This window comes from Pipistrellus hanaki (genome assembly GCF_964339955.1).
Source record: "Pipistrellus hanaki genome assembly, chromosome: 3".
NCBI lineage: Eukaryota > Metazoa > Chordata > Mammalia > Chiroptera > Vespertilionidae > Pipistrellus > Pipistrellus hanaki.
Window position 1 is genome coordinate 153,932,859 of NC_140505.1, and position 18,738 is coordinate 153,951,596.

The window sequence follows — 18,738 nt, forward strand, 5'->3', positions numbered from 1 at the left end:
GGATGGCATATTCATTAGGGGTAGGCTACACACGCGGTATCTCAGAGTATTCTGCTCTCCATTTCCTCTGTAATTACCAGTATGGTGTTTCATGACTGTGAGTAAAACTGTTTATGACTGTTCATTAATTTAGTAGCTGCTTCTTTAAAAAATTGCTGCTGATGTAAATCTTTGTTTTCTCAACTATAAACCCTCATTTCCATATATTCACCAACTAGAGGCCCAGGGCATGAAATTCATGCACTGGTAGGATCCCTAGCAGCTGCTGCTGCCTGCTGGGTACTCCCTCCCAGCCTCCTGCCCCCCCTCCCCTGCCCCTGCCAGCTCCCAGGTGCTGAGGGAGCCAGGCAGTGGTCCCACCCTTGCCACTGCCGCTTCTGGTCACCCTGCGATCAGATCTGCAGGTTAATCAGTCCCTGGGTGAGTGGCAACCAGTGGCTCGCACCCACATTGGCCTGGTGCCACCCACCCACCTGCTCCACCTCTCATCGGGCCCATAGGGGCCAGTGGTGCCTCCACTGCTGCCAGCAGCCAGCGCCCAGTCGCCAGTGCCTGCTATGGTCCGCACCGCCCCCTGGTGGTCAGCACACGTCATAGCAAGCAGTCAAACTCCCCACAGAACTCCTGGTCGAGGGGACAATTTGCATAGTAGGCTTTTATTATATAGGATTCTCTTGCAAGCAATAAACCGTAATACATATTCAAGATCAATCTGCCTAAGAATTGTTTTTAATCAGCTTGTGTTCTATCCCAGTAAATGACAGGAACATAGAGTTATTGCCCAAGAAACCAGAGAAAGGAGACAGGTCTAACATTTCAACAAAAGAGTATTTCCAATAAAAGTTTTGGTGCTCATCACTAAAGATGAGTTTAATAATGTGAAGACAGCTTATCTAAAACTTGGAACTAGACTAAAGATTTCTAGATATCCTTTCCCCTTCCTTCTAGGTTTTTCATTGATTCACTGTCAATCTCCCCTTCTCCCCCCCCCCTTCTGTGCCATTGTCTTATTTTCTCCTTGTGAGAGCTTGCCTGAATTCCTGTATCCACTCTCCCTCTTCAATCCTGCCTTCCTAACACATGCTTTTAAATATATATATATTTACTTCATTGATTTTTTTACAGAGAGGAATGGAGAGGGAGAGGAATAGTTAGAAACATCAATGAGAGAGAAACATTGATTCAGCTGCCTCCTCCACACTCCCCATTTAGGATGTGTCTGAAACCAAGGTACATGCCCTTGACCCTTCAGTCCACAGGCCGATGCTCTATCTGCTGAGCCAAACTGGCCAGGGCTCTAACACATGCTTTATACTGAAGCTCAAATGTTGTGTGTGTGTTTCTGAATTTACATTTTTACAGTTTAAAAATGGCCTTACATTCCTATAGTCCCAAATAAGCCGTGAAAAAGATACCTGGGATTCTGTTGTTTGGTGTTGGTGTATTGCTATCTTTTAACTGAAATAAAATTTTAATTGCTTTTATCAAAACTGACCTAAATGCAACAAAGCAGACTTATTACTTGATAATTTGAGCTATCTTCTGACCTTGTGATTATGGGGGTCCAAGAGGAATCACCCCAAGATGTCCCTCTGTGGTATGCATATTGTTTTGAGCTAAAGGCAACTTAGCCACAAGCTCAAGAGAAACAACTTCTTTTTCTTCTCCTCCTTCTTCTTCTTCTCCTCCTCCTCCTCCTCCTCCTCCTCCTCCTCCTCCTCCTTCCTCCTCCCCCTCCTCCTCCTCCTCCTCCTCCTCCTCCTCCTCCTCCTCCTTCTTCTTCTTCTTCTTCTTCTTCATCTTTTTTAAAATATATTTTTACTGGTTTCAGACAGGAAAGGAGAGGGAGAGAGAGAGAGAAACATCAATAACGAGAAAGAATCACTGATTGGCTGTTTCCTGCATGCCCCCCACTGGGGATCAAGCCCACAACCCATCATGTGCCCTTAACTGGAATCGAACCCAGGTCCCTTCAGTCCGAAGGCTGATGCTCTATCCACTGAGCCAAACCAGCTAGGTAGGGCAAGAGAAACTTCTTAATTGCCGAGCTGCAATTTGCTGACCACTGGCCTAGAAGAATTTGAATTATGGGCCTTGCCCAGAAGAGATTATCAGAGGTAAATTCCTGTTACTGATCTATAGGGCAGGCAAACTGTTTACCAAAGGCCTGCTCTTCTTATCCTCCTGCGATGACCTTCTGAAGCCCCCAAAGCCCCTTACCTCATCCCTAGTTCAGGATGTCATGTATTCACCTTTCCTTCCTATGACTGTGGGGTCTCTGATTCTCTTATGAATGCGGGGTTCCTATTCTTTTTTTGTTTGTTTGTTAATCCTCACCAGAGGACATTTTCCCATTGATTTCTAGAGAGAGTGGTGCGGTGGGTGCTTCTCCTTTTCCCGTGTCCCCCACGGAAAGGGAGAAGGACAGGTTCCTGAGTGGAGGAGCTGGGGATTAAGAAATAAAAGAAAGAAAGAGACAAGAGGAAGAAATAGCTTCATCAAGCTGGGCGCTAGGTGGGCACCATCTTCTCTGATGGAGAGGCAGCGAGCAGCTCAGCCACGCAGCAGGTTTATTTTATAGGGTCAAAGGAGCTTATTTGCATTCTTAACTAGGCCCTAGCAATACTGGATTTACATATCTAGACCCACCCATGCTGACACCTGGACAAAGGTAAGTCAGAAACTGAATAACACACCCAGCCCTCGGGCTCAGCTGACAATTTAAAGGATGTCCATGTGCCTTCTCAGGAGGCCCTCTACAAGTGGAAAGGAGGGGGAGCGACAGAGAGAGAGAGAAACATTGATGTGGATGTGAGAGAGACACATTGATTGGTTGCCTCAAGCACACACTCTAACCGGGGCCGGGGATCCAGCCTGCAGCTGAGAAACAGGCCCTTAATCAGAATCAAACCCAGGACCCTTCAGTTCTCAGGCCAATACTCCATCCACTGAGCAAACTGGCTAGGGCCATTCTTATGTGTGTATTAAATTTGGTTATTTTCTTTTGCTAAACGGTCTCACATCTATTTGATGATTAAGCCAGCTGGAAAGACCTTGAGGGTAGAGCCATGGTCAGCAAACTGGGGCTCGCGAGCCACATGCGGCTCTTTGGCCCCTTGAGTGTGGCTCTTCCACAAAATACCATGGCCTAGGCGAGCCTATTTTGAAGAAATGGCGTTAGAAGAAGTTATACGTTTTAAAAATTTGGCTCTCAAAAGAAATTTCAATCGTTGTACTGTTGATATTTGGCTCTGTTGACTAATGAGTTTGCTGACCAGAGGTGTGGAGGAAAGCTTGTTCCCTTCCCCAAATGATTTTTGCCTTTAAACATCAGCCTATATTTTTGTTCAGAGAGCCAGTTCTCTGATAACTGATCTCTCTTGCAAGTGAAAGTAAAAAGAAGTTTATTTCATACTCAACTTTTTCTTTAAAGGTTTTTTTTTGGAGGAGGGAACAAGTTATTCAATTATACTTATTAGCCATATGACCTCAAGTACATTATTAAAGCTTCGTACTTTGGCATAAGAATTATTTTGAACTGAAGACATTTGAGTTCCTAAAATCCCTCATCTGCCTAAAACGGCCTCCCAGAAGAATTCAGTTGTCGTAACTCTTCTGTCCAGGAGCAACTCTTATCTTGCTGACTTGAAAAGTAGGTACCACCCTCAACCAGACTATCTCCCATCTATTCTCCTAGCGAAGAACTTATCGTTTTCTCCATTTATCTGTCCAAAAAGTCATTCCCATAAATGCCTTTTCTCCTCTTCCCCATTGCCTATTAAGTTAGGTATATAAGCCAGATTCTGACTACCCCTTTGAATTACTCATCACTAAATTCTTCTGTAAGTATGTGTGTTGCATGTGAAAATTCTGGTTTTTCCCTCATAAATCTGTCTTCTGTCAGTTTCGTCCACATTTCCCAGACTCTGAACATAGAGGGGAGAGGAATCTTTTTCCTCCCCCTAAACTAAAAATCAATTTTCTTGTTTGTAAAATAGTGATGATGATAATAATGTATTGGAGAATTTAATGAGACCAAAGGAGACTGCCCAGCACAGTTCCTGGCATACCGTACAAGCTTGATAAGTGCACTATTACTGTGATTATCATGATTGGAATTATGGAGACAGTGTTGGTTAAGGAGCAAGACTGGAGGCTGAAGATCGGGTTTTCAACTAAGATGATCAGATTTGAGTTTTGGAAAAATACTTTAAGCTGCAGGTAGCAGATAGTTTAGAGAGAGAGAGGCAGGACTGAAGACAGGGAGACCATCAGTTCAAGGATATTGTGGTAATCCAAGCAAGGAACAATGAGGATCAGAACTGATAGCCGGGAAACCCCTGGGTGGGCTCAGGCTGCCTGTTGCAATGTCCACTCATGGAGGCAGGGTTGAATCATATAAAGTATTTATTGAGAAGGCCAGCCAACCAAGAAGATTAGGAAACTTACAAACATACAAAACTTGTCTTACAGCAGGTGCAGGGGACAGGATTATGTAGGAAAAATGGACTGGGGTGAGGTTGGGAACAGAATGTGTTTACATGCAGTCCTGGAGGTCAGCAGAATTCAGTTATTGTTCTTGATTGTCAGGCGATGAGATGAAGGCTTGGCCTGATCATGTGTAGTGGTTTTGCTTGCTTGCTGGGTACAGTAGACATTGTTTGAAGCGAAATCACCTCCTTAATCACTTCGTTGCAGGTGTACCATCCTGAGAAAGGAAACTTAGAAAAGAAAAACTTAACCCTCTGTTCCCATATAAGAAACTTAACCCTCAACCCTCTGTTTCCATATATATATGAATTTCAAAATATGATTATTTTTCAGATTAATCCAGGTCCTCTATCTATCGGATTATAAGTCCCCCTCTATTAGAACGATGGCAATTGCAGTCCAGATGGAAGAACTGGACACATCTGTAAATGATACAGGAGAAGCTACCAGCAGGCATTGGAGACTAAGTAAATATGCTTGCTTAATGCAATGATAGACAACCTAAGGGCAAGATGTCAGTTTTTCTTTTTCAACTTTACCTGACTGTGCTCTTAACGCCATGCTATCTGATTATGTTCTTCCTTGTTTAAAACTCTCCCTAGCTTCCCAGGCGTTCAATATCTGAGCCAAATTCCTAATCACAGTTTCCCAGGCTTAGTGATCATTGCCTACTTACTCATCTTGCCTTGTTTCAAAACCCTCCTCTCTCCCCTACAACTTACTTTTTTTTGTTTGTTTGTTTTTTGTTTTGCATAGGACCTGTTCTATCACCCCATCCTTGATTAAGAGGGACAGTTGCCACCACTTCGAATACACACCCTCCTCACTGCCCCTAACCGCCTTCTTATTCTTCAGGACATAGCTCAGGCTTCAGGTCCTCTGCAAAGCTTTCTCCAACCCACATAATGATCTTGACATTTCCTTAGCATTCTATGGTCTTCTACAAGGATATCAGGCAAAATATCACTGCCTGCATCCTGGACTGGCTTAGAGACAGACCATCTCATTGTATCTTCTGACTTTATTGGACTCTCAATGAATTATGATAAATGAAAGAAAAAGCACATAAATGAATAAACTGACAAATATCACATATCAGTGTCTCGTTTAAAAACTTTAACAGCTTCATTGAGGGTATAATTGACATGCAATGAACTTCACAAATTTTAAGTGTACAATTTATTTATTTATTTATTTATTTATTTATTTATTTATTTTTAAACATATCAGTTATTTAATCGGGTTCTTATAAGAAATTCAGAACACCAGTTTGTGAGGATAAAGCCCATTGGTGAGAGCGAACGTAGAGCGAAGGTAGCCCTGGAGCTGAGGGACAGCTTTGATTTTTGGCAGAATTTGAGAGTCACAGCTTTCTGGTCAACCTTGCGCTGTTCTGTAATCTCATATTTCTCCTTCTCTGTGTCGAAGATCTCACCCTCCTGGTGTTTGGGCTTGCACAGCTTCTTCTTCTTGAAGTAAGCATCGGTGAAATGTTTGGGGATTTTCACACCACTGATATCAACTTTGGTGGAGGTGGCGATGACAAATTTCTGGTGTGTTCTACAAAGAGGAACTCGATTGAGGGCCAGAGGTCCAGTCACAAGTAGCAAGCCACTGCTCAGCTGCTTCAGGAAAACCACCCTCTTGCCTCTGTGGCGCCCAGTGAGGATGATCAGAACGGTCCCAGGAGTGATGCTGGCCCGCAATCTCCTCACATGCTGGCTGAAGGGCTTCTTGCCATGGCTCAGCAGCTTTCGAGGCACATCTTCAGTAGGATAATATCTAGGCATTTTGCGGAGTTTAACCACTCGGGTACCACCATTCTTGTCGCCACCAACTGGTTTTGTGACAGTGGCAGGGACTTTCTCCTTCTTTTTCTTTTCAATCCTGGATTTAGGGGCGGAATACTTCCTCTTGTACATGGCCTTTCGAGAATACATAGCCGACCGGGAATATCTGCCGATTCCTCTGACGAGGACGGGGTTTCGGCTGCAGTGCGGCTTCCCCTTCTTAGGGGCCTTCACCTTGCCGCCGGCATCAGCCTTCTTCTTGGCTTCAGGTTTCTTCTCCTTAGTGTCTGGCTTCTTCTCCTTAGTATCAGGCTTCTTCTCTTTAGTATCCGGCTTCTCGGTTTTCTTTTCACCCGCCATCTTGCAAGATGGGAAAGAGCTTAAGTGTACAATTTAATGTTTTAAAAAAACATTATTGAAGAGGGACTGGGACCAAGGCCAGGCTGCCCTGGGACTGACGGTACGAAATGTGTAAACCATTTGCTCCTAAGTGTCCTTGGTTAGGGATGATAAAGCCTGTTGTTTATTAGCCAGCTGTAAATTGCTCAAATTGTCTGGCCTTGTTTAGTTATTTTGTCTCAATTTCCCTTATTCCACTTGTCAAGGAATTTCCCTTGCTTCCCACTGCCCTGCCTCCTGAGTAGGCCTGAAGCTGTGTCTCATTCCCATCGTGGTTTTAGTATGCATTTCCCCAATGACTAACAACATTTGAGCATTTTTCCGTGGGCTCTTTTGCCATCCACCCATCTTTTATTTGAATTGTATCTCATTTTAAATCCAAATCGTTGCATTGTTTTTCTGATCTTACATAATTCAGGTACTTTAAAAAAGTTTTTCCAAATTGCTGGGAGAAAAAAAACAGTACAACTAATGGAATTATCTGGAATGATGAAAAAAAAGTTTCCTTACCACTTTTGGAGAATATTATCCTATATAATAAAAGGATAATATGCAAATTGACCTTAATAGCGGAATGACTAGTTGCTATGATGTGCACTGACCAACTGGGGGAAGACGCTGAGTGCAGGAGCTGCCTCCTGGTGGTCAGTGTGCTCCCACAGGGGGAGCTCGGCTCAGCCATGAGCCTTTCTCTCCTCCTCAGCAGCGCTAAGGATGTCTGTCTGTGGGAGTGGGCCTAAGCCGGTAGTCATACATCCCTGAGGGCTCCCGGGTTGCCAGAGGGATGTCTGGCTGCTGGCTTAGGCCCAATCCCTCAAGGAACAGGCCTAAACTGGCAGTTGGACATTCCCCGAGGGATCCTGGACTATGAGAGGGCCCAGGCCAGGCTGAGGGACCAACTGAGTGCATGAATTTTCATACACAAGGCCTCTAGTTTATAAATATAATATAATTTATAAATGGTTATAAATATAAATCCTAAATAAAATTGTTAATATATTTCTGGTAATAGTGCTACTTCAGTTCTCAAATCAACATCAAGAGGCAAACAACAGATAAATTGTACCCAAGCAAGTGTGACTTGCCCCTGCAACCCCAGAATGTGTTTGTCCTCAGATTTATTTTTATTAAAAGTAAATATATATATTTATTGACTTCAGAGAGGAAGGGAGAGGGAGATAGAAATATCAATGATGAGAGAGAATTGTGGATCAGATGCCTCCTGCAACCCAGGCACGTACCCTGACCAGGAATTGAACTGTGACCCTTCTGGTTCCTATGTCGACGCTCTACCACTGAGCCACACCAGTGAGGCTGTCCTCAGACTTTTGAATCAAGTTTGAAGTTTTGTGATTTCCAGAGCTGTAGCTTCCTTCTAGCTTTTTCTCTCCATCAAACTACCCTTGCAACAAATCTGTAGCACCATGTCTGAGTGAATTATGTCTGAGTGAATTTGTAGGTTTCCTATTTTTGATTTCTTATCTGCTATTTACAGCTGAGTTCCTCTAGTTAGTCACGAGGCAATTACAGATCTCCAAGTCAGGCCTGAAAATCCTGATTTCTGGCCCCTTAAGACAGTTTGCTATAAAAGCCATTGAGTTTAAAGCATTAAAATCTTCCACAAACTAAAGCTATACTGCCATCTAGTGATAATTTAGCTATACTGCCATCTAGTGATAATTTAGCTTACTATTGTCCAGGTGTGTCTAAAATGGTCAAAAAAGAAAAAAGAAAAAAGTGAAACTGTGAAATAGACTTAGTTATGTGTAAAGAGCAAAGACTTACCTACAGTGTTACCACGCACTCACATGCTTGCTTTTGTTTGTTTGTTTGTTTGTTTGTTTTAACTTATTTTGTTTGTTTGCTTGTTTGTTAATCCTCATCCAAGGATATTTTCTCCATCGATTTTCAGAGAGTGGGAGGGAGAGAGAGAGAGAGAGAGAGGAAAAAAATAGATGTGAGAGAAACACACCAATGTGCTGCTTCCTACCCAATCCCTGACTGGGGCAAGGATCGAACCTGCAACCCAGGTACGTGCCCTTGGCCGGAATCATACCTGGGACCTTTCAGTCTGTGGGCTGATGCTCTAGCCCAGTGTTTCCCAACCTTCTCTCATGATGAGAATCACCTGGTGGAGTTGTTAAAACACAGATTCCTGAATCCCAACTAAGAAGTGCTAAACTAGAATTTTTGAGAACATATAGGTAAAATTGCATACCTAACTTAGTGCTCTGTATATAACATCTGTGTTAGAGCACTAGTTAAGTATACAATTTTACCTATATGTTCCCAAAAATTCTAGTTTAGCACTTCTTAGTTGGGATTCAGGAATCTGTGTTTTAACAACTCCACCAGGTGATTCTCATCATGAGAGAAGGTTGGGAAACACTGCTCTAAACTTTAGGTTCAGAGCTAATTACTAGATATTGGTAGTTGAAGAAGCCCCCACCTGTCAGTCCTAAATCCAGTGATTGGCTTTTATTGGAGTTTCCTGTCTAGGGCATATGGGTGTATCCTACAATTGTAATCTTAAAAGGGATGGAAAAGCCAGAGCGAGGAGTAGGTCTCCCGCTAGAGTTGGACTGCCACCTGGCCCCCATTTCCCAAATTAAATCTTTCTAAAGTCTCTTTTCATTTATGCGCGGCCTTCTCCAGAACCTGAACCCTGAATCATGCGGGACATGAAAGGGGCTCCCACAGTGTGCGAAGTTCTAGGGCAGCATATTCCCAGCTCCCCAGACGAGAAGAACTTAAGCCACTTGACTAAATTCCAGTTCCCAGGTGGCGACTGGGAGATGCTGATTTAGCAGTTTGTGGATACAACCCTGAAATGTATTTTACAAGGAACGTATGACTAGCAGCCCCAAGGTTTGGCAGACAACGGCCCTTACACACAATTTGGAAGCCATTCTATTCCGCGTTCGGCTCTAAGATGTCTTCATTCTTGCATTCACTGGACCCCAGTGTTGGCTTTTGCACAATCTCCTCCAGGACTTGAGCAACTGCTCTGTTTCTTCATCTTCGTCTTCATCCGACTTTCAGGTGATTCTGAAAGGTCCCCGCCCCAGGCAACTGTGACCAAGGTAAGTCCCTCTGGTCATTTTGCAAGTTACCATTTATTCTTTCAACTTTCTCTGAGGACCGAGACGCTTAGGGCCGCTGAGGTCATGACTGACAGAGCCTTGGAGAGTTCCTGCATCACTATATTTCGGTGAATTGGGTGCCTTTATCATTACCCAAGATGGTGGATTTTTCCAGAAGCAGAGAACTAAGTTTCTTTGCTGCTGTCAGAGCAGTTGTTCTACAACAAGAGAAGGCCTCTACCCAGCCAGAAAACAGAGTAGTAAAAACATAGTAACATCCCAAGAGGAAGAAGCCCAGTGAAATCCCTTTGTAGGGGCTTTAGGGACATAAAAATGTTGGCTCCTGTCAATGTTTTATCTTTATCGGTTTCCCAGGGCTGCAGCTCAGACGGTTCAGACGGATGGATCGTATTCCAGAGATATCCTCTGAACTCCGAAGGAAGGTGCTTCACGGAGGCTTGTTAAAGACGTTGACACAATGACAAATATTTACTTGGTCTTTGTCCCTGTGTCAGGGCATGCCTGCACCCCACCTGGCAAAACTAGGGCAAACAGTGAAGCGGCTGTGAGGCAGGAGAGCGAGAAGCTTGGAAAATTCCTGGGCAAGGGGCATGGGGAAACTGAGACAAGAAAGTAAAACGTTAGATTTCAACCTTGTGTGAGCATCGCCGCCTGCCCGCGCACAAACCAGGTAGGGTAGCCGACTCCGTTCCTAGGCTGTCTAGCCCAGTGGTCGGCGAACTCATCAGTCAGCAGAGCCAAATATCAACAGTACAACGATTGAAATTTATTCTGAGAGTCAAATGTTTTAAACTTAAACTATATAGGTAGGTTCATTATTATTATTAACTTAAAATAAATATTTTATTGATTTTTTACAGAGAGGAAGGGAGGGAGATAGAGAGCTAGAAACGTCGATGAGAGAGAAACATCAACCAGCTGCCTCATGCACCCCCCCCCCCCCCCCCCCCCCCCCCCCCGCCACCGGGGATGTGCCCGCAACCAATGTACATGCCCTTGACCGGAATTGAACTCGGGACCTTTCAGTCCGCAGACCAACGCTCTACCGCTGAGCCAAACTGGTTTCGGCTATTATTATTAACTTAATTAGGATACTCCTAAGCTGGCCTTTGCTAAATACTCAAGGAACCAAAGAACCCAGTTTGCCGACCACAGGTCTAACCTATTGCTCCCAGGCTGCAAACCTGTACAGCACATTGCCGTATGGAGTCCTGTAGGCAACAGTAACACAAGGCTAAGGATTTGTGTATCCAAACATAGACAAGGTGTAATAAAAGTGTTCCAGGATAGTGAGAAGCGAGGAAAATTCCTGGGCCAGTGGAAAAGGGAAACTGAGGCAAGAACGTTAACCAAGGCCGAACAGCCAAAACCAGTTTGGCTCAGTGGATAGAGTGTCGGCCTGAAAGGTCCCAGGTTCGATTCCGGTCAAGGGCATGTAGCTTGGTTGCGGGCATATCCCCAGTGGGAGGTGTGCAGGAGGCAGCTGATAGATGTTTCTCTCTCATTGATGTTTCTGACTCTCTATCCCTCTCCCTTCCTTTCTGTAAAAAAAATCAATAAAATATATATATTTTTAAAAAACACAACAAAAAAAATCAAGGCTGAACCATTTGGGGAGCTTGCAGCCAGCTCGTAAATAACAAGCCATTACCTTCCCCAACCAAGGACAACTGAGAACCACAGGCTCAATCCCCCTCCTCACTGCAGAATGCGGGAAGGGAAGCGGGGGGGGGGGGGGAGAGGGAATCTTAATGCCCCTTCCCCCTCTGAGCAGAGAAGACATAGTGTAAACCCCCCGGAACTGCTAAGGCAGGACGGGGGAAGAAGCCTGTCTCACTGAACAAAGAAGCCAGCCGCTTTGGGAAAGGAAGAAAAGTTGGGGGGAGAGCAGTTTTATTTCACTCCCTAAAACAGAGAAGGCAGCCGTCTCGGGCTTGGCAAGATAAAATTACCAGGTGTTTCTCATAATTCTGGGAAAGCCATAGCAAACAAAAAGGGAGACCTTCAGAGGTGAGGGATGTCCCGGCTGTAGAGCAATACAATCCTGAATGGCCATGTGCAGGTTAGGAAAAACTCGCTGGACACCAGGAGGCAGCCCATACAAGGAATGGAAACTTCCCGGAGGCACCTGATGGCATACCTGCACTCCACCAGCATTCCAAGCTCAGCAGCTCAGCCCCCGACCCACTGCCTGCAGAATCTTCCCGCCAAGGACGCCATCTGAGGGTGACACTGCAGCTCCTGGGGCTGCTGTCATCCACCCTGTGTCCCCTCGGCTGGGAGCTGTGCAGCCCTTTTCTTTGTTTTTTTCAAACGGATTTTATTTTCTTTATTTAAGTATATCTTTATTGATTTCAGAGAGGAAGGTAGAAACATCAGTGATGAGAGAGAATCATGGATTGGCTGCCTCCTGCACGCCCCCTACTGGGGATCCAGCCCACAACCAGGGCATGTGCCCTTGACTGGAATCGAACCCAAAACCCTTCCGTCCGCAGGCTGATGCTCTATCCACTGAGCCAAACCGGTTTCGGCAGCTGTCACCGGTTTTCAGCTCACCCTCATTGAGTACCAGGCCCCTGCCTGCTGGGGCTGAACTTGGAAGAGCCCTTTGCCTTTGATCTTCTCCTCAATATTAACCAGCTTCTGCTTCCTTTCTGAGACCTCCGGAACTCCGAATGCTGCTTCCCTGTCATGACCCCCAGCTGCTGACACGCATTTCCCTGCCTCTCATACTGCCTACCGCCTGCTTGATTCCAGACCTGAGGACTGCCAGCCCCTGCTCCTGTGGATGCCCTGGTGACCCTCGGACAGACGCTGATAAGCTCATCTTACCTTGGTGGGCCTTAAAGGGAAACGCATCTATAAAAAAAATAAAAATATCTGAAACCCATAGAGATAAAACACTTCATAGATCATCTCAGTCTCCTGGCATCTCTGAGAGGCTGAGAAGGTGGCAGAAATTACTTTCTCCTCCTGAAGGTGAGGAAAAACGGAAAGTGCGATAAATGTATCAACATTTAGTAGGGCTGGACTGGGACCCGTGTTTCCATTTTATTCTTTGGATCAGTGGTCGGCAAACTCATTAGTCAACATGCTAAATATCAACAGTACAACAATAGAAATTTCTTTTGAGAGCCCAATTTGTTAAACTTCTTCTAACACTATTTCTTCAAAATAGACTCGCCCAGGCCCAGTGGTATTTTGTGGAAGAGCCACACTCAGGAGGCCAAAGAGCTGCATGTGGCTCTCGAGCCACAGTTTGCCGACCATGGCTTTGGGTAGATCTGTGAGTGGCCGCTGGGTGCCAGGCCCCTAATGCAGCTCCGTGTTCCCCAGGAGGGAGGGCTCTTACATTAGCGGGGAAAGCAGCTCTCTGCCAGCCGGGTGATTGCAAGCCGAGACTCAGAGCCAGAGGTCACCGAGGAGGGGTCTGTGCCGGTGGTGTGCTGTTTGGAAAGCATTCCCCGTGTCTGGGTCCTTTCATTACTTGTTTCTTAATAATTGATGCTAAGAGCTCATCCATCCACTCTCACAGCCCAGAGAGAGGTGCATGGGGCACAAGGCAGAGGCCGGGGGAAGTGCGCTCCAGTTTACCAAGTGCTTTCACTTTCACGTCTTCTAGCATCACGCTCTGCAGGAGCAGGAGCAGGGCCGGGATGGTCCTCAGCACACGGAGGAAACCCGGGCGGGGGCGGAAAATGAGTTCCGAGGACTACTAGTCTGCTCTTTCACTCTTGATACATTCAAACTGAGTTTGGAGAACCCACGTAAGAGCCAGGAATGTGGCAAGAAAGTGACTTTGGTAGAATATTTAATTTTACCCAAATGTCACACTAAGATAAATCTTGTGCTGTCATTGAGCAATCCACCCGTTTTATTTTATTTTATTTTTATTGATTTCAGAGAGATAGACAGAAACATCAGTGATGAGAGAGAATCATCAATTGGCTGCCTCCTGCATGCCCCACACTGAGAACGGAGCCCACAACCTGGGCATGCACCCTGACTGGAAATCAAACCATGACCTCCTGGTTCAGAGGTCCACGTTCAACCACTGAGCCACGCCGCCTGCTGGGCCCCCGTTTTTGACAACGCATGCAGGCTGAGACTGGCTGCCTTTGTAGCTTCAAGCTAGCAGCTCCTCTCACTGTGTTCCTGTGTGTTTATTCCCAACAGCCCAGGATCAGCCGCCACTGAATGACACATAGAGTGCATGTCGTCCGCACAGCTCCTGTGCTTAGCGAACCAAAAAGCAGCTGGGGGGACATGAGTTTGCCAACGAGAGGCAGCACAATGCAGTGGCTGCAAGTTTGGGATCCTGGGTTTGACTTGAGCTCAAAATCTGGCTTTGTTATTTGCCAGGGCTGCAACTTGAACCCTTTCGTTACCTCCTCTGTGATTCCGGCTCCTCGGCTGCAAATAAATAAATATGGCACCAGCCTCAAACGTTGTTGAGAAGATGAGGGGTGGCAGGACACGTCACCTCAAACAGGCACTGGGACATGAGGATCATTTTGAGCTAAAGGCATTTACGAACACACACGTGCCAGAAGGGTGCTCTGAGTCTTTTCTTCCTAAAAAGCAGGAGATAAAACCCCATGTGGAAAAATCAACCCAGGAGGAAGCTGTTCTTTTCTCCCGTTAATCTGTCTTCTGTCAGTCCTCAGGCCCAGAGGAAAGACTGAAGGTAAATGTAAAAGGTAGCTTCCCCAATGAGGATTAAGTGAGATAACATTGCACCTGGAATGTTTATTATTACTACTAAATAAGTGCATTAAGTATGCATGTAAATGCAAAGAAAATCTGGAAAGAACACAAACTGACAAGAGTGGTTATTCTAGGGCAGTGTTTTTCAACCTTTTTTGGGCAAAGGCACACTTGTTTCATGAAAAAAATCACGAGGCACACCACCATTAGAAAATGTTAAAAAATTTAACTCTGTGCCTATATTGACTATATATAAAGTAATTCTCTTGAATGGGAATCAAATAAACACAAAGAAAGTATTTTATAATTACTTTATTATGAAATATTAAGTAAACAAAATAGTGAAAAATTATAAAATTCTTGTCTTGTCTGCACCTACGGCACACCAGGCAACATGTGCCGTGGAACAGCGGTTGAAAAACGCTGTTCTAGGGAAGTGAGATTTGAGGGGAGGGATTGGGAATGATGGGTAACTATCCCATTTACTGTTCCCTTCTGGATTTTATTTTTTTTACAATAAGAATGTATTGATCAATGTAGTATTTATGGAGTTTTAACAGTGATGTATAGATATGAATGGTCATTGCAGGACTCTTAGAAAATATCCCATGATAGTAGTATATTAAAAATACCTATCATTTCATAAAGTAATACCAGTTTTGTACTTTTTTTTTTTTTTTTTAGAAATCAACTTTATTTTTGTTTGTTTGCTTGTTTGTTTTGTTACCCCTTCCCTGAGGATTTTGGAGAGAGTGGAAGGGAATGAGAGAGACACACAGGAGAAAAACATCCATGTGGCAGAGACCCGTCGATCGGTTGTCTCCCTCATGTGCCCCATCCAAAGCCCCATCCAAAGCAACTGAGGTATGTGCTCTTGACCAGAATCGCACCCCGGACCCTTCAGTTTATGGCCGATGCTCTATCCACCGAGCCACAGCTGCTAGGGTCAGGTTTTACATTTTCTAGAGAAAAGATACAAATCTGATTGTTAAGACCATATTGGTTTTGCCACGGGAAATTGTTGGTCTAGGAAATGACTAGAGCAGTGTCACAGAAACACACTAATGTGCTCCCACCGCAGCATCCTCGAAACCTCAGGTGCTGTAATTACAACAGAAGGTACGTGCTCGGCAATGCTATCTGTTTTCATTACTGAGCTGCCACATAGGCTGGTCATTGCCTTTAGCCTGGGGCAGTCATACCACGTATATCTGAGTTTCCACATTCACGTGACCAAAAAGAAGTCCCCAATGTGTGCTGCTGTTAATATTCCATCAGGGCCACAGCCCTAAGTTATGTAGGATGTGTCAATGGGTAAGAAAAGAACGTTACAACTAAAATGAACTTGTAAATTTAGAGTTTATGTTCAGCCCACTAGTGATGAATTTTTTTCTGACTTTGGTGGTGAGTGTGTGGGAATATTAAGAAGAACGATACTTGAGCTGTTTGAACAGTTTTACCCTTCATTTCAAGGGCATAAAAAACGTTAGGAGGAGGAGCCAGGGTACAGAGCTTCTGGAGTTTTTATTCCCACAGATAGAACCTAATTTTCCCACCAGAGGTCTCCACTGGCCCCTCTCCTCCGGGGTCAGGTGTACTGACAAACCACGGGATGCGTTAAGGCTGAGGCTTGAGGTTCCGCAGCTGGTGAAATTGAGTTGAAGATAACTCTGACATCCCTTCAGTATGGTAGACCATTTACACCATTTTTCCAAAAGGGGAAAAAAAAACAAACAAACCGGTTTCCAGGGAAAGGTGGGAGATGGAGAGGAGGGGGAGGGAGTGGATAAGAAGAGAGAGGGGTTGAGTGTTAAGCTAACAACCCCAGGATGTGGTCCTTCCAGAATCAGCCCAGATAGAAGCTCCTGCTATTACAAGATATAACCACCAGGTGGCGCGTACGGAACCATCAAATTTACATCTATAAACTACAGGCTTGTGTTTAGTCACCAGTTCGCGGGGTCAGATACAGAAAGGGTGACTATACACCCTCGGGGACCGAGCGGCACCCAGATAAGAGGAAATTAGACGGGGCTTATCATAGGATAGGATTCCTGTTGGATGGTTTTGAAAAAAAAAAAGGTTCCTCAGAGTGAGGATTGCTCCGAATTGGATGCTGTCAGAAAGTGGGCGTCATTTGGAGATAATTTTTACCTGTCAGAGGCAGGCATGGGATAAAGAAGCAGCAGTTGCTCCGGTTGGCCAGGAGAGGGAGCTGTTGGGTCATCCCTGAGGGGCACACAGTGTTCTTGTTCTTGGGCTAAGACAGGAGTGACAAGTGGTCTCTTCTACGTCTCGTTCCGTGGAGGCCAGAGTAAGCTCAGTAGGATTTTCTTTCTTTTAAAATATATTTGTACTGATTTTAGAGAGGAAGGGAGAGGAAGAAAGAAATAGAAACATCAATGATGAGAGACAATCATTGATGGGCAGTTTCCTCCCTCTCTCCCCTCCACTGGGGCTCGAACCTGCAACCTGGGCATGTGCCCTTGATCAGAATTGAACCCAGGACCCTTCGGTCCGCAGGCCAACGCTCTATCCACGGAGCCAAAACGACTAGGGCTCACTAGGCTCTTCTGCTCTGTGAAGTGGCTTGTGTTTGTGCCAGGCCAGTTCCAGGCTGACAGCTGTCAGAGCTCTTATTCTTTCTCACGTGCTTCCTATACCAAAGTAGGAGGAGCACGCACGAGAGGGAGCACCCCAGGAAGCCACCCTTCAAGGAGAGTCCCACGCTGTGACCTTGGACTGGCCTGACCGGACTTTGCATCCCCGCTCTGCCTCTCATGGGCTATGTGGCCTTGAGTAAGCTATTTACCTTCTCTGTGTCTGTTTCCTCATTCCTAAAACAGAGCCAAAACCATGGAAACTGGGAAAATGAAGTGACATAACATATGTAAACCACGGACAACATTGCCTGTCGCGGAATAAACATTTCATTCAGGCCCTCTGCCCTGGTCATCCTCTGTCAGAAGCCACCTTGTCTTGGCAAACCACAACTCTCTGGAAACCCAGCCCTGGGTTTGAATGATCAAACAATATTTGATTCCAATAACACTTGTGTTGATAGAAGGAGCTCAGAAAAGGAGCTGATGGGTTGTCTTTCATTTCTGGTTGGTCAAGTTTCTAAAAAATATATTTTTATTCATTTCCGAAAGGAAGGGAGAGGGAAAGAGATACTGAAACATCAATGAGGAGAGAATAATTGATCAGCTGCTTTTTGCACACCCCACAGTGGGGTTTGAGCCTGCAATTCAGACATGAACCCTGACCGGGAATGGAACCATGACCTCCTGGTTCATAAGTCAACACTCAACCACTGAGCTAGGGAAGGATCGCCAAACTTAAAAAACAGCAACATTCCAGACTTTCATTCAAAAGGATTATCACAAGCGGGGAGGGGAACTGTGGCAATAGGAGAAAGCTGTGACCTGAAGGTCTGACAGCACCTCAAGAGTTAGGCGGAAAGAGGCTCAGTGGATAGAGCATTGGCCTGCGGACTCAAGGGTCTCAGGTTCTATTCCAGTCCGGGGCATTTGCCTTGGTTGCTGGCGCATACCCAGTGGGGAGTGAGCAGGGGGCAGCTGATCGATGTTTCGCTCTCATTGATGTTTCTAACTCTCCCTCTCCCATCCTCTCTGTGAGAAATCAATAAAATACATTTTTTAAAAAGAGTTAGGCAGAAAGAATTTTTCTTTGTAGACAAGAGTACACCAGGCTTGGGAGGATCCAACCTGGGCAGGTGGGAGGCACAGGGGCACGATCGATAGCAGGTCAGAGATGGCGTGGCCCTGAGGGTGGCTGTTCTCAGAGGGGCTGTGTGCTGACTCAGGCTGAGGGCAGGGTGGGTCAAGCTCAGGGCCTGGAGGAAGGACGGACACCTAACCAAGTGGGGGTGACAGCGTATTGTTGGGACTGATCAGAGGGCGAGCAGTTCAGTTAATCATTGATGAAGCAAAGAAAGGGAGTGGAGGGTCTGCGTCTGGCCCCCTCACAGGTAAACGCAGGTGGATCTTATCTAAATCACCGGGAAGGTGCGGCCTTGCCGAAGCTCTTTCCCGGAACGCCAGGGGTCAGGGATCCAGCCGGTTACTGTTTCCCAGGATCCCTGCGCTCAGGTAAGAGTCAACATTGTCCGGTTGCAAAGTACATGTTTCCTGTCTCTCAAATAGTTGTTTTTCAGAGAAAGGATGAGAGTTGGGCTTTAACGTGACCCGGAGGTGCAGGTCCCCGGGGAGAAGGGCTGGGGCCTG

The 18,738-nt window shown here is 45.5% G+C and overlaps 1 pseudogene across 1 annotated transcript; it reads right to left on the reverse strand.

Annotated features, from left to right (window-relative positions):
• Nucleotides 1–5,717: 5,717 nt before the first annotated feature.
• Nucleotides 5,718–6,660, reverse strand: LOC311619471 (large ribosomal subunit protein eL6-like; annotated as a pseudogene). The gene has a single exon. The product of its transcript is annotated as a large ribosomal subunit protein eL6-like (transcript).
• Nucleotides 6,661–18,738: the final 12,078 nt, after the last annotated feature.